General features: G+C 48.3%; 1 protein-coding gene and 1 pseudogene across 1 annotated transcript in view; one reads left to right on the forward strand and one right to left on the reverse strand.

The window, feature by feature from the left end:
• Positions 1-12,937, reverse strand: part of LOC105477203 (gamma-aminobutyric acid type B receptor subunit 2) — a 419,718-nt gene that overhangs the window by 307,557 nt on the left and 99,224 nt on the right. The window lies entirely within an intron of this gene.
• Positions 4,740-12,734, forward strand: LOC105477369 (septin-7-like; annotated as a pseudogene).

Consider the following 12,937-nt stretch of genomic DNA (forward strand, 5'->3'; position numbering starts at 1 on the left):
CGCGGTGGCTCACGCCTGTAATCCTAGCACTTTGGGAGGCCGAGGCGGGCAGATCACAAGGTCAGGAAATCAAGGCCAACCTGGGTAACATGGTGAAACCCCGTTTCTACTAAAAATACAAAAAAATCAGCCAGGCATGGTGGCAGGCACCTGTAGTCCCAGATACTCGGGAGGCTGAGGCAGCAGAATGGCGTGAACCCGGGAGGCAGGGCTTGCAGTGAGCTGAGATCACACCACTGCACTCCAGCCTGGGCAACAGAGCGAGACTCTGTCTCAAAAAAAAAAAAAAAAAAAAAATCAGGAAGGTAATACTTTCCCCAGGACAAATCTCCAGGCCTCTCTAAAACACAGTTTTCTCATCTGTAAAATGGGGGGAGAAATCCATTCCCCCGATTCTTTTGTTGTTGTTTTTCTGCAATAGGGTCTCACTCTGTTGCTCAGGCTGGAGTGCAGTGGCGCCATCTTAGCTCACTACAGCCTTGACCACCCAGGGCTCCAGCGATCCTCCCACTTCAGCCTCTCGAGTAGCTGGGACTATAGGTGTGCACCACCACCCCCAGCTACTTTTTTGTAATTTTTAGTAGAGAGAGGGTTTCACCATGTTGCCCGGGTTGGTCTCAAACTCCTGAGTTCAAGCGATCTGCCCACCTCAGCCTCTCAAAGTGCTAGGATTACAGGCATGAGCCACCGTGGCCAGCCCATTCCTCCCTATTCTTTGAGCTTGGTAGGGAGAGAGAATCCATGCCTTTGTTCTCTGCCAGGTCAGGAAAGCATTTTCCAAATGATACTTTACAAAAAAAACAAAAAACAAAAAAACCCAAAAAAACTAAAGAGAAATCAAAATGGAACTAAATAATGATATACAAAAGCACAAAATGGCCCCATATCTAGAGGGCCAATTCCTGGATGGACAGGAGGCTGGAGGTTGTATTGATAAGGAAATGAGTTGCGCGAGAGAAGGAGGTTGCCCAGAGTACACAGCAATGGAGCTGAGCCGGTCTCGGTCTCCTCCCCCAGCCCTAAGTCCTCTTTCCCCAGCCATAGGTCCCCAAACCCTTAAGAGGGTATGTGGCTTCGCCATGACACCTGTGTCCCATCCCCTTTGCCTGGCCAAGTCCATGCATCTTGCTTTCTTCTGGAAGTCTTTGCCAGATAAGATGCTCCTTCCATGGGCTGAGTCAGCACCCTCTGTTGGGGAAGGTCCATGGAGCCCCTGTCTCTCTCCTACATCTCTGTAGCTTAAGAGTCAAGGGTCCGGCTCTGGAGCCAGATGTCTGACTTCAAGTATCCCACTTACTAGCTGAAGGACCTTGGGCAGACTTTTAACTTCAGTTTCCTTCCCCATAAACAAGGATGATAATAGTGTTTACATTATGCAGTTACTGTGAAGGTCAGATGAATTCATTCATTCAAAGGGCTGGGAAGAGTGCCGGTGCCGGTGAACACTTGGGAGATGTTAGCTCTTCCGTGTACTGCCTCAGGGCCCCTGCACCTGCACGCACTGAGTGCTCCTACCTGTTTGCTGAATTTTCCCAATCGGGGAAATAAAGGCAGTCACAGCACAGCCTTGGGGGTGGGGGCTCTGGCTTATGGGTTCCCTTCTCAGGCTTCACATTTATACAGCTGTGAAGGACCAGGACCACGCCTGCCCTGTCTGGTCTCTCCTGAGGAAATGGTAGGGGGATATCCTCAAAGCCCCCCTCCCCATTTTATTCCTATAACAGCCTGGCCCAGCCCAGCCCTGCCATGGAAGGAGCGGGCGATGTGGTCACAACAGGACCATATGGGGACCTGCCCCTTGCTATTTCTCACTATTTTGGGCCAATCTGTTGACATGACAACCAGGCTTTTAGACCCTGCCCCCCAGGGCTCTGTTTCCATCCTTACGCTTGCGTTCTGCGTGACACAGCCTCCATTTACCAGCTGCCTCCGTGGTTGGAGGGGCAGAGTCACAGATTCTGCAAGACCCCCCCCCTTAACAGCTAGAGCAGGCAGCAGGTGAGACCTCCCACCGGCATCCCTACTCCCAATATGCATGGGAACTGGCAGCTCCCCTCCCCAAAGCCTGCAAGCCTTAGGCAAGCACAGAGGGAGGTCAGGCAATCACCTAGAAGCTTTGCATGAAACCCCAGGGCTGACTCACCTTCCCCAGCCAGGAGCTGATAAGGCCCATCCCCATGCTGCGCTCCGTCTCCAGATACTCATATTTTAGGAAATATTAGGTCAACAAGGGATCCCAGGGGTTGTCTGGGCCAAGCGCTGCATTGTGAACCCAAGTGGTGCAGCTTGTCTGAGATCTACAGGCCCCCACCCCTGTCAGCCCATGACTCAGGCCACCCCACCAAGATTCCATACATGGTGCTCGAAAATAGATGGCAAAGAGTGTGTGTGTTCTCCTGCATAACAGAGCACACAGAATTTTATGCTTATGCCGGGAACTTTGTGATCACAAACAACATGCCAGGGACAACATACACGGGCTGAGTGCCCCCTAGGGTGGCAATAACAGCAGGCAGAAATAATAATAATAGCACTCAGCTCCTGAAGCTTGCTATGCGGCAGGGAAAATCCTGCACACTTCACAAGCATCATCTCATGAAGCTGCATGTCCACAGCAACCCCCATTTTACAAAGGTGGAAAGAGAAGCTCAAAGAGTTTACATAACCAACTCCAGGACACACAGACAGCAGGAGGGAAGCTGGGCTTGGGGCCAGCCTGTCTGTGCACTCACCCACAACCTCATGAATCTTGGTGGTGGGGGGAGCTCAAGGATGAAGTGGCAGCAAGCATCACTGCCTTCCCAGAATCCCCACAGCCACCCGGGGTGAGGGCACAGGTAAAGAAACTTCCAGCAACACACTCAGAGCAATAAGAAAAAGTGCTGGGGAGGGGAAGAGTAGATGATTGGGAAGAGCAGGGAAGACAGAATTCACTTATAAGTAAGTTCTTTTTATTTATTTTCATGTTTTTGGAGACGGAGTCTCACTCTGGAGTGCAGTGGTGCAATCTCAGCTCACTGTAACCTCTGCCTCCCATGTTCAAGCCAACTCTACTGCCTCAGCCTTCCAAGTAGCTGGGATTACAGGCATGCATCACCACCTCCAGCTAACTTTCTGTATTTTTAATAGAAATGGGGTTTCACCATGTTGCCCAGGCTGGTCTTGAACTCCTGAGCTCAGGCAATCCACCTGCCTTGGCCTCCCAAAGTGCTAGGATTACAGGTGCGAGCCACTGCGCCCAGCCTACTTAGAAGCAAGTTCTAAGAGCTGTACCCTGAGCCAGGCTCATTCAGAGACAACATCCATCTGAAAAGTTTCTTTCTTAGAAGAGGCCAGTGACTAGAACTGAGGAGGCCGGAGACACATCTTGGAGGAGGAGGCTTTTGAAAAGGAAGGACAGGAGCGTCTTCATTTTCCACAGCTCAGGAACTGCATCACCTACTCTACAGGTAGAAAGTAAAAAATTCGTGTGCCGCACCCACTGCATCCTCCACACTCTCTAGAAACAGGGTCAACACAAAACTACACAGGGAGATCTACTGTTAACATCGTGCATAAAGAAGAAAACAAAGGAATTTCGCTAGGAGGCTGGCGGGTGCAGTCAGCTGAAATAAATAAATTAAAATGCGACATTGTTGTCTCTCTGTACATTTGTTTTAATTACTGTTTACTGAAAAACTAAAACTTCACATAGGGAAGAAGAAAAAAAAAGTCCCCAAACATGCATAACCAGCGTCTGTACGACAGATCTAACTTGGGGCGGGTGGGGTGGGACTTTCGTCTTCAGCTGTCACAGCAGCACCCAGCCAGGGGCGCGCACACAGCAGATCAAGCATCTGGAATGGGCTTCCACATGGCTGGCAGACGCTTGGACCTAAAAGCTCATCCAGCGAGCATGAACCCGGCTACCTAGGAGGCGGCATCACACAGCAACCCAGCCTCCGAGCCCGCCCACAGGCCACATGGGATGGGCAGAATTTTCCCTGTTCCATCACAGTACACCACGTGTCCTCTATATGGTTTTCACTCTGTCTTTTATTAACGAGCCTCTTGTAGACACAAATGGCTCCCCCGCCCCCTACCTCCTTATCGCCCTGGAGTGGACCTACCTGAAGGCAAGAACCATGCCTGTGCCACCTTTCTTGGGCCTGGCCCTGAGCTCAGGCTGACCGGGAGACAAGACGGCACCCCCAGCTGCTGCATCTGTGGGGAATGGCAGAGAAGGCCTCATTCCTGGGTGGGATCTTTGGTGGCCTTGAAGGTGAGGACTCCAACCTGGGGGTCTCAAACTCAGTTCCTCAGGAGGCCTCTTGAAGAAAGACTGATACGGCATGGCCCTGCTGGGCAGGGCTCTGAGTCTCCACCACCATTTAACCAGAAGGGTTCCCTTCTGGAGATTTTGTATGTGGACTTCCAGCAAATTTGTTGGAATGGAGGGTTCTGTAGCCAAGCAGACCAATGAACACCAGGAGACTAGAGCAGCCCCCTGAGGGCCTCGCCATAGCGTGTGGGCCTCACTCCATCACCTGGGGTCCTCTCAACCTAGGACCTGCAATGGGCACACTAGGCCTGTTTAGCAAATGGACAGAGAAAACAAAACAAAACCTCTCAAGAAACAAGTTTAATCTTAAAGCTTCAACACAGGGTGAGGGGCCAGTGTTTTCTCCTGACCCGACGGAGGTTGAATTACACATGACCTTCAATCCCAGGCTGAGGGGGCCACCTCTGTCCTACGGAGCATGTGGCCCCAGGCCCCTCAGACACAGCATGCAGTGGTGCTGACGGGCTCTGAGTGGGGCATACAGGTATACAGTGACCTGACCAAGGAGGCTCAGGTATAAACTCAGGACACAAAACAGACCTGGGGACCCCACCCAATGTGGCACCAAGAGGCTTTGCCCAAGTCGAGAAGAGGGGGACAGGACAGTGTCTGAATTAGAAGGTGAGGTAGGAATGCCAGGGAGAGATGGGGATGGGTACAAGGCAGTTTGAGGACTGACCAGCCCGGTCTGGCTGAGGCAGACGGTAGGAGAAATGGGCAGAGCCGGAGCGCCAAAGTATTAATAGAAACCCGCCTGGATGCAGAGGGTAGGAATGCGAAGAGTCAATTAAGAAAGGGACAGGCATGCGCTGGCTAATTGCTGAAGCTGGGGGATGGGCTCATGGAGGCAGCTTATCCTACTCTTTCTACTGAGGCATACATCTGAAATCACCCATCATAAAAAGCTCAAGAAAAAATAAGAGGAACAAGGAAGGGCCGTGCGGCCCCCCAAATCTCCCCTTTTCTCATTTCAGTGATTCCAGGCACATCCACAGGCCCAAATCACAGCTAAGACATCGGGGCTACAAAGATGGAACAGCTCCTCTTTCTCTGCTGGGCAGAGCACTTCTTCCCAGGGAGTATTTCTAGCTGACCTCCCCACTCCGATAGCATCAACCATCATCTATAGGCTGATGACCCCAAATCCTAACCTCCACCTCCCTGAAGCTCCAGACCACACATCTCCACCTGGGTGACCCACTGGTCCAAACCTGGACTTGCCATCTTCTCCTAAAATGTGATCAGTGTCCCAGAAAGCAGAATACAGACATGAATGGGTGAGAGAGGGGCTCTAGATTCTGACTCTGAGAAACCTGCTTTCTCTGCATAAGCCTTCTGGATAGGCATGGTGCCCAGCAAGTGCCCAGTCCAAAGAAGGGCTCAGCAAACATCAGCTGTCACCATGACAATTGTTATTTGCATTCATGTTAGTATCAACTTTCACCTCTGCAGGTTCCCCAAGGCAGAAAACTGGGAGCCGTCCAAGACTCCATTGTTGCATGGCCCCTCGCACCTAGCCAGTCTCAAGTCCTGTATGTTCTACTCGCTGAGTGTCCACAGAACCATGTCAGCCTCTGCACCGCACCGCCACATGCTTGTGTCTGGCCTCACTGTGGCAGGTGACTCTGCTTCCAGGCCTGCTATCTCTCCTCTGCTGGTCACCTCCCCTCTAGAGTGATCTCCCTAAAATGAAAAGCTTATCACATCCCTCCCTGATCAAAAGGCTTTCATGGCCCTCTGGTCCCCCAGTGAGCACCCTCTCACTGTGCTTTCCAAGGCTCAGCTCACATGTCACTTTCTGCCCCAAATCCTCCCTGATCCTAGTAAACAGGACTGACTGCTTCCACCCTGTGCCCTGCTGACCTCATACAAACTTCTACAACAATAACAGTGCTGCCCAGACTGTCATAAAACACACAATATCCAAACAAAACAAAATGTATGAGAATATCAATGCAGACTGTCAAATTTTATTTTCTCAAGTAAGGCCATTAAAAAACAAAACAAGGGCTGGGTGCAGTGGTTCACACCTGTAATCCCAACACTTTGGGAGGCCAAAGAGGAAGGATCATTTGAGGCCAGGAGTTTGGGACCAGCCTGGGCAACAGAGTGAGACCTCGTCTCCACAAAAAAAAATTGAAATTAGCCACGCATGGTGGTGCACATCTGTAGTTCCAGCTACTTGGGAGGCTAAGGCGGGAGGATCACTTGAGCCTAGGAGTTAGAGCCTGCAGTAAGCTATGAAAATGCCACTGCACTCCAACCTGGAAGATGAAGCAAGACCCTGTCTCTTAAAAAAAAGAAAATAATAATGAAACAAATAAATCAATAAACAAATCCTAATGTCTGCTGTCACCACAATTTCATTTTGGAAAGGACATGATAAGAAGGGAGGAGGAGGAGGGAAGGAAGAGCACCATCTCAAAGTGAGGGGTGTTCTTTAAAACAACAAAGTTAGCTCTACTAAAAACTCATCCTTATTTTCCTCAGGGAACCATGGTCTCTTGAAGCTCTGTTAAGGCCAGTATGGGCCAAGGGCTGGTCATTGTGAATGTTTCCTGGTTTCTTCCCATATCCCACTGGAGGCTGCGACTTTCAGGCGGGCACTGCCAGGCTAAGCCCGGAGATGCAAGTGTGGGGTAGTGGATGTCAAGCCCCAGCTGCCTGCGATTGTCAAAGTCAAGTACAGCGCAAACAGTGTGACCAAAGGGAAGACCCTTGGCTGAGTTGCTGAGTTGGTTTTAGAAAGATTTTACTTGAACAGCTCTCTATTTTTTATTATTTTTTTTGAGACAGAGTCTTGCTCTGTCACCCAGGCCAGAGTGCAATGGTATGATGACAGCTCACTGCAGCCTCAACCTCCCAGGCTCAAGCAATCCTCCCTCCTTAGCCTCCTAAGTAGCTGGGACCACAGGCTTGCACCACCATGCTTGGTTAATTTTTTTTTTTTTAATGGTTGATGGCCAGGTGCGGTGGCTCATGCTTGTAATCCCAGTACTTTGGGAGGCCGAGGCAGGTGGATCATGAGGTCAGGAGTTTGAGTCCAGCCTGGCCAACACGGTGAAACTACGCCTCTACTAAAAATACGAAAATTAGCTGGGCGTGGTGACAGGCACCCATAATCCCAGCTACTTGGGAGGCTGAGGCAGGAGACTCACTTGAATCTGGGAGGCAGAGGTTGCAATGAGCCGAGATTGCACCACTGTATTCCAGCCTGGGCAACAGAGCGAGACTCCAACTCAAAAAAAAAAAAAAAAATTGGTAAAGGTCTCATTACGTTGCTTAGGCTGGTCTTGAACTCCTGAGCTCAAATGATCCTCCCTCCTTGACCTCCCAAAGTGCTGGGATTACAGGTGCGAGCCACTGCACCCGGCCTACAGCTCCTCTTTCTAACATCGCTCAGGAAACACCCCCTGCAATAACGATGATCATAATAATCATAAAACAAACCTGCCGAAGCACTAGGGAACAATTTGAAATTGTTAATTGATTCGGTGGGGGAGGAAAAAACTGGAGGAAAGAGAGCGGAAATTCTCACGGAGATGCTCGGTTTCTTTTTTTAGCAAACTACCTCATACGTGCCACAGTCTTCCCTGAAACACCCAAGCGTTCACTGAATTCCACAACGTGGGGCCATAGTCTGTAGTGGAGAGTTCAGTACGCTACAGTCAGAAGCAGACATGGCCTGGGTTCAGCTGTGTGGCCTCAGGCAAGTCACTTTGCTTCTCTGGGCCTTCCAATCCTATCTACAAAGCATAGTGATTCCTTATCAAGCTGTAGGGAGGGCCGGAGACACAGGAAAACACAGGCTCCGGAAACACGAGGACTTGGCCACCCCAAGGGACTGCTGCTAGTATTCTTGTTGCTGCTAAGAAGACTGAATGCTCAGCAAGTCTGGACTAAGAGAGAAATGGGTTTCATGTCAATAAATACGCCCACTCTCTCTGCCCTGTCTCCTACAGAGCACCTCATTTCATTTGCCAAGGCATTCCCTGTTTCAGAAAGATAAACAAGATCCCTGAAGGCTGGAAATCATTCTTCCAGCAACTTCCTCATTGCCCGCTGCAACTAAGATCTGGGTGGATATTCTCAGGCAAAGGATTTGGTCTGGAACTTTTCCACTGTGTTTCCTCAATGGCCAAGGTTCATTCATGCTAGAGAGAGGAGGAATTTAATATCGCTAATTACTTTTTAGGGAGCAGTTTCATCCTGGAAATTTTGAAATTGATTTCTTATCCGGTTTCCCCTTGGTTGATATTATTCTCTCAAGATCCTTACTGAGCCTTCCAACAACACTTTTTTTATTCTCCTTCATGTTCCAGCTCTACATTTGCTTTTTTTGTCCCCCTTCAAGGGCAAGGATCGCCTCTCTGATTTTTGCCTCCCACCCTGGGCCTGGCCCATGAGTGAGCCTCCACCGGTGCACTAGAAACAAAGACACGAAGATGTGATTTTCCCTAAGCATGCTTTCTGCAACTGCAGCTCAGAAATCTCAAATGGTTCAAGATAAGAAACTGGCCCAAAGCTGATTAATTTTGCAAAACAGACCTTCCAGGGTAGCACACAAGATCTTCAGAAAGAATATTCTGGTTTTTGCTTCCCACTGAGAGCTTCAGGGACCATAATTAGAGCAGCATGGAGCAACAGACTCCGCTCTGGTTCACTAAACCCCAAGAACCTTCCTCCCAACACGGACAAAAATAACGTCTCGTTGCATCTGAAAATATCACCTAGAATTCAGATGTGTGCTCTCTCATTGTGTTCTGTGCATTTTTAAGCAGTTCTGTTTGGCTGGGTTTTGACAGCTGGAAGCTGAGGCTTGGAGACCCGCCTGGGCGCAGGGTGGTGCTTTTCAAAGATGTAGACCACTGCATCAGAACTACCCGGGGGCTTGTTAAAATGCCACTTCCCAAGCGCTATTCCAGACCTACCAAATCAGATTCTCTAGAGCTGCTCCATTTTTAATACACATCCCTGATGATCCGGGTACACACTAAAGTTTGAGATGCCAGCTCATTTTCCTGCCAAGGAGCTTTGCTTATTCCCCCACCCAACCTCCTACACACATCCATTTCATTGGCTTTATTGAGCAACAGTTTCTGCAGGACAGGACATCCATGCAGCTCTATGGAGTCACAGACTGCAGGTTCACCAAAGTTCTCAGTGTCTTGGTCTCTGCTCCAACATCGCCCTCACCCTTCCTAAAATAGCCACCCTTTGGGCTCCTAATGTTTGCTTTTGTTCCAGAAGATTGTGTTGTCATGCTTTTCCCTTCTACCCACAACATGGAGAAGGCTGGGCAGAGTAGGGCCTCAGAAATTGCTTACTGATTGACCAACACCTGCATGAATTGGAACACTCACTGGAAGATTGGTCCTTACATATGCATTTGTTTTTAATGCTGGCTGGATGCTCATACTAACAGCGACAACAATGGTAATCATAATAATCATAATGCTGGTGATAAAGATCTTTATGTAAGGCCCTTTCCAGGTTACAAAGACATGTCACACATTTTCCCCTTGACAGTCATCTGTAATACTCAAAACAAACGTTATCACATCCACTTTACAAATGGCAAACTGAGGCTCAGAGACATTAAGTGGCTTTCCTGAGGACTCACAACTAGTTGCTTGCGGGGCTGTTACTCCAATGTAGACCTCTCAGCTCCCAGGGGTCAATCATTCTTTCCCTGATCCAGTAAATAATGACTGAGCCCCCACGATATGCCATTCACCACACCAGAGCTAAGGACTAAGAGCCAAGGCTGACGAGGTCCCTGTCTTCCTGGTCTCCCAGCCAGATCATCCCTAATGACATGGAAGCTGTCATCAGCCAGGAGACAAGATATGTAAATGGCAAGGCAACAAGGCATAACAGAACAAGGCAGGGCGTGACCATGAGACGAAACCAGGGCAGCAGTGCCCCTCTCCTTCTGTTGAGGCCTCCACAGGGATGTGCAGTGCAACAACGGAGCAGCCAGGCCACCATCCCCAGGTCAGGTTTCCAACTGCACCTGCCCTGCCAGTCTCAGGTGCTGTGAGCCGCAGAACTTGGAGGCAACAAGGGGAGCACCGCTGTCAGCATGAACAGGGGGATTTTTCAGAAAGGGTAGAGCAAGGTGGCCTTGGTACAAGCTGCCATTCCCCAGGATGGTGCTGCAGATCTGCAGTGGGCCACTCGCCACCCTGAGGCTAAGCTTACATCTGCATCTTGGGCTATGGACTCTCACCTGCCTTATGGAGCTACTGTGATGCCCACATGAACGTGATGGGGAAACCCACAAGCCCAGCCTGAGGTCAGCAATCACCATGATTCCTCAGGGCCCACTTCCTTTTCTTAATGGATCTTCTAAGGGTCTAGAGACTGTTGCTGCCATTTGGGGCTATGGCAAGGAGTGCCTCTAGGACGCCCTGCTACCTTCACATCTTTCTTTAACTGAGTCTTCAAACCGTGTGACACAAGCAGACTAGCCATGAGACCCCAGCACATCACTTAACCTCGTAGCATCCTATTTCTTCACCTGTAATTCGGGATAATGGAACTGTTCTCCTCGAGTTCATGTGAGGATTTAAAGAGTAAATACATACAAACTGCTTGGAATAATGCCTGGCACATCAGAAGCACTATGGTGTCTACTATCTTTTTTTTTTTTGAGATGGCGTCTCACTCTCTTGTCCAGGCTGGAGTACAATGGCACAATCTTGGCTCACCGCAACCTCTGCCTCCCAGGTTCAAGCGATTCTCCTGCCTCAGTCTCCCGAGTAGCTGGGATTACAGGCATGTGCCAACACGCCTGGCTAATTTTGTATTTTTAGTAGAGACAGGGTTTCTCCATGTTGGTCAGGTTGGTCTCGAACTCCCGACCTCAGGTGATCCGCCCAGTTCGGCCCCACAAAGTGCCGGGATTACAGGCATGAGCCACCGCGCCCGGCCTATTATCTTTTTCTTATTATCACTTTCCTTTTTTTAAAGAAAAAGTCCAAACAGTGCGAGATCCGCTGCTGCTGAGGAGAGAAGCATCAACAGCAGCACCATGAGAGGTCCGATTGATCCACATGAATTCCTCGGGGTTCAGACTTAAGGCTCATCTTCTTCCTGCTCGCCTGCAGCTCCACTGGCAACCAAACCGCCACTAGCCTCATGTCGCTTCGGTATCTCAACAGAAGAACCTTGAAGGCTATGTGGGATTTGCCAATCTCCCAAATCAAGTATACAGAAAATCAGTTAAGACATCTGGTTTTGAATTCACGCTATGGTAGTGGGTGGAACAATCCAAAGTTTTAATCAAAGAAAGTGGTGTTCAGTTGCTGCTCACAATAGTTGATACCCCAGGATTTGGAGATGCAGTGATAATAGTAATTGCTGGCAGCCTTACAATCAGCTACATTAATAGTAAATTTGAGGACTACCTAAATGCAGAATCTCGAGTGAATAGACGTCAGATGCCTGATAACAGGGTGCAGTGTTGTTTACACTTCATTGCTCCTTCAGGACATGGACTTAAACCATTGAATATTGAGTTTATGAAGCATTTGCACGAAAGAGTATCATCTCACTTATTGCCAAAGCAGACACACTCACACCAGAGGAATGCTAACAGTTTAAAAACAGATAATGAAAGAAATCCAAGAACATAAAATTAAAATACATGAATTTCTAGAAACAGATAATAAAGAAGAAAATAAACTTGTTAAAAAGATAAAGGACCATTTACCTGTTGCTGTGGTAGGTAGTAATACTATCACTGAAGTTAATGGCAAAACAATCAGAGGAAGGCAGTATCCTTGGGGTATTGCTAAAGTTGAAAATGGTGAACATTGTGATTTTACAATTCTAAGAAATATGTTGATAAGAACACACATGCAGGACTTGAAAGATGTTACTAATAATGTCCACTATGAGAACTACAGAAGCAAAAAACTAGCAGCTGTGACTTATAATGGAATTGATAACAACAAGAAAAAAGGGCAGCTGACTAAGAGCCCTCCGGCACAAATGGAAGAAGAAAGAAGGGAGCATGTAGCTAAAATGAAGAAGATGGAGCTGGAGATGGAGCAGATGTTTGAGATGAAGGTCAAAGAAAAAGTTCAAAATTGAAGAACTCTGAAGTTGAGCTCCAGCGGCACCACGAGCAAATGAAAAATAATTTGGAAGCACAGCATAAAGAATTAGAGGAAAAACGTCATCAGAGGACAAGAAAGTAAACCGGGAAGCTCAACAACGTATTTTAGAACAACAGAACTCTTCGAGAACCTTGGAAAAGAACAAGAAGAAAGGAAGATCTTTTAAACTCTCTATTGACCACCAGTTACGTATTAGCTGCCAATATGCCAGCTTGGACATCAGTGTTTGTTGGATCCGTTTGACCAATTTGCGCGTTTTATCTAGAATGATGGATTTAACAGCATGACAAACATTATTTTTGTTGTTGTTGTTCTTGATGGAGATTAAGATGCCTTCAATTGTCTATAGGGTGTTGTGTGCTTAGTAACAGCTCTACCTTTCTTACTTTTTCTTTTTCTTTTTTTATTAAACAGATTATCTTCAGTTGAATGCAAGAGAACATTTTACTGTTGTACAATCATGTTCTGACGGTTTGATTGTTTACAGGAT

The sequence above is a fragment of the Macaca nemestrina genome, chromosome 14 (genome assembly GCF_043159975.1).
Source record: "Macaca nemestrina isolate mMacNem1 chromosome 14, mMacNem.hap1, whole genome shotgun sequence".
NCBI classification, from domain to species: Eukaryota; Metazoa; Chordata; class Mammalia; order Primates; family Cercopithecidae; genus Macaca; species Macaca nemestrina.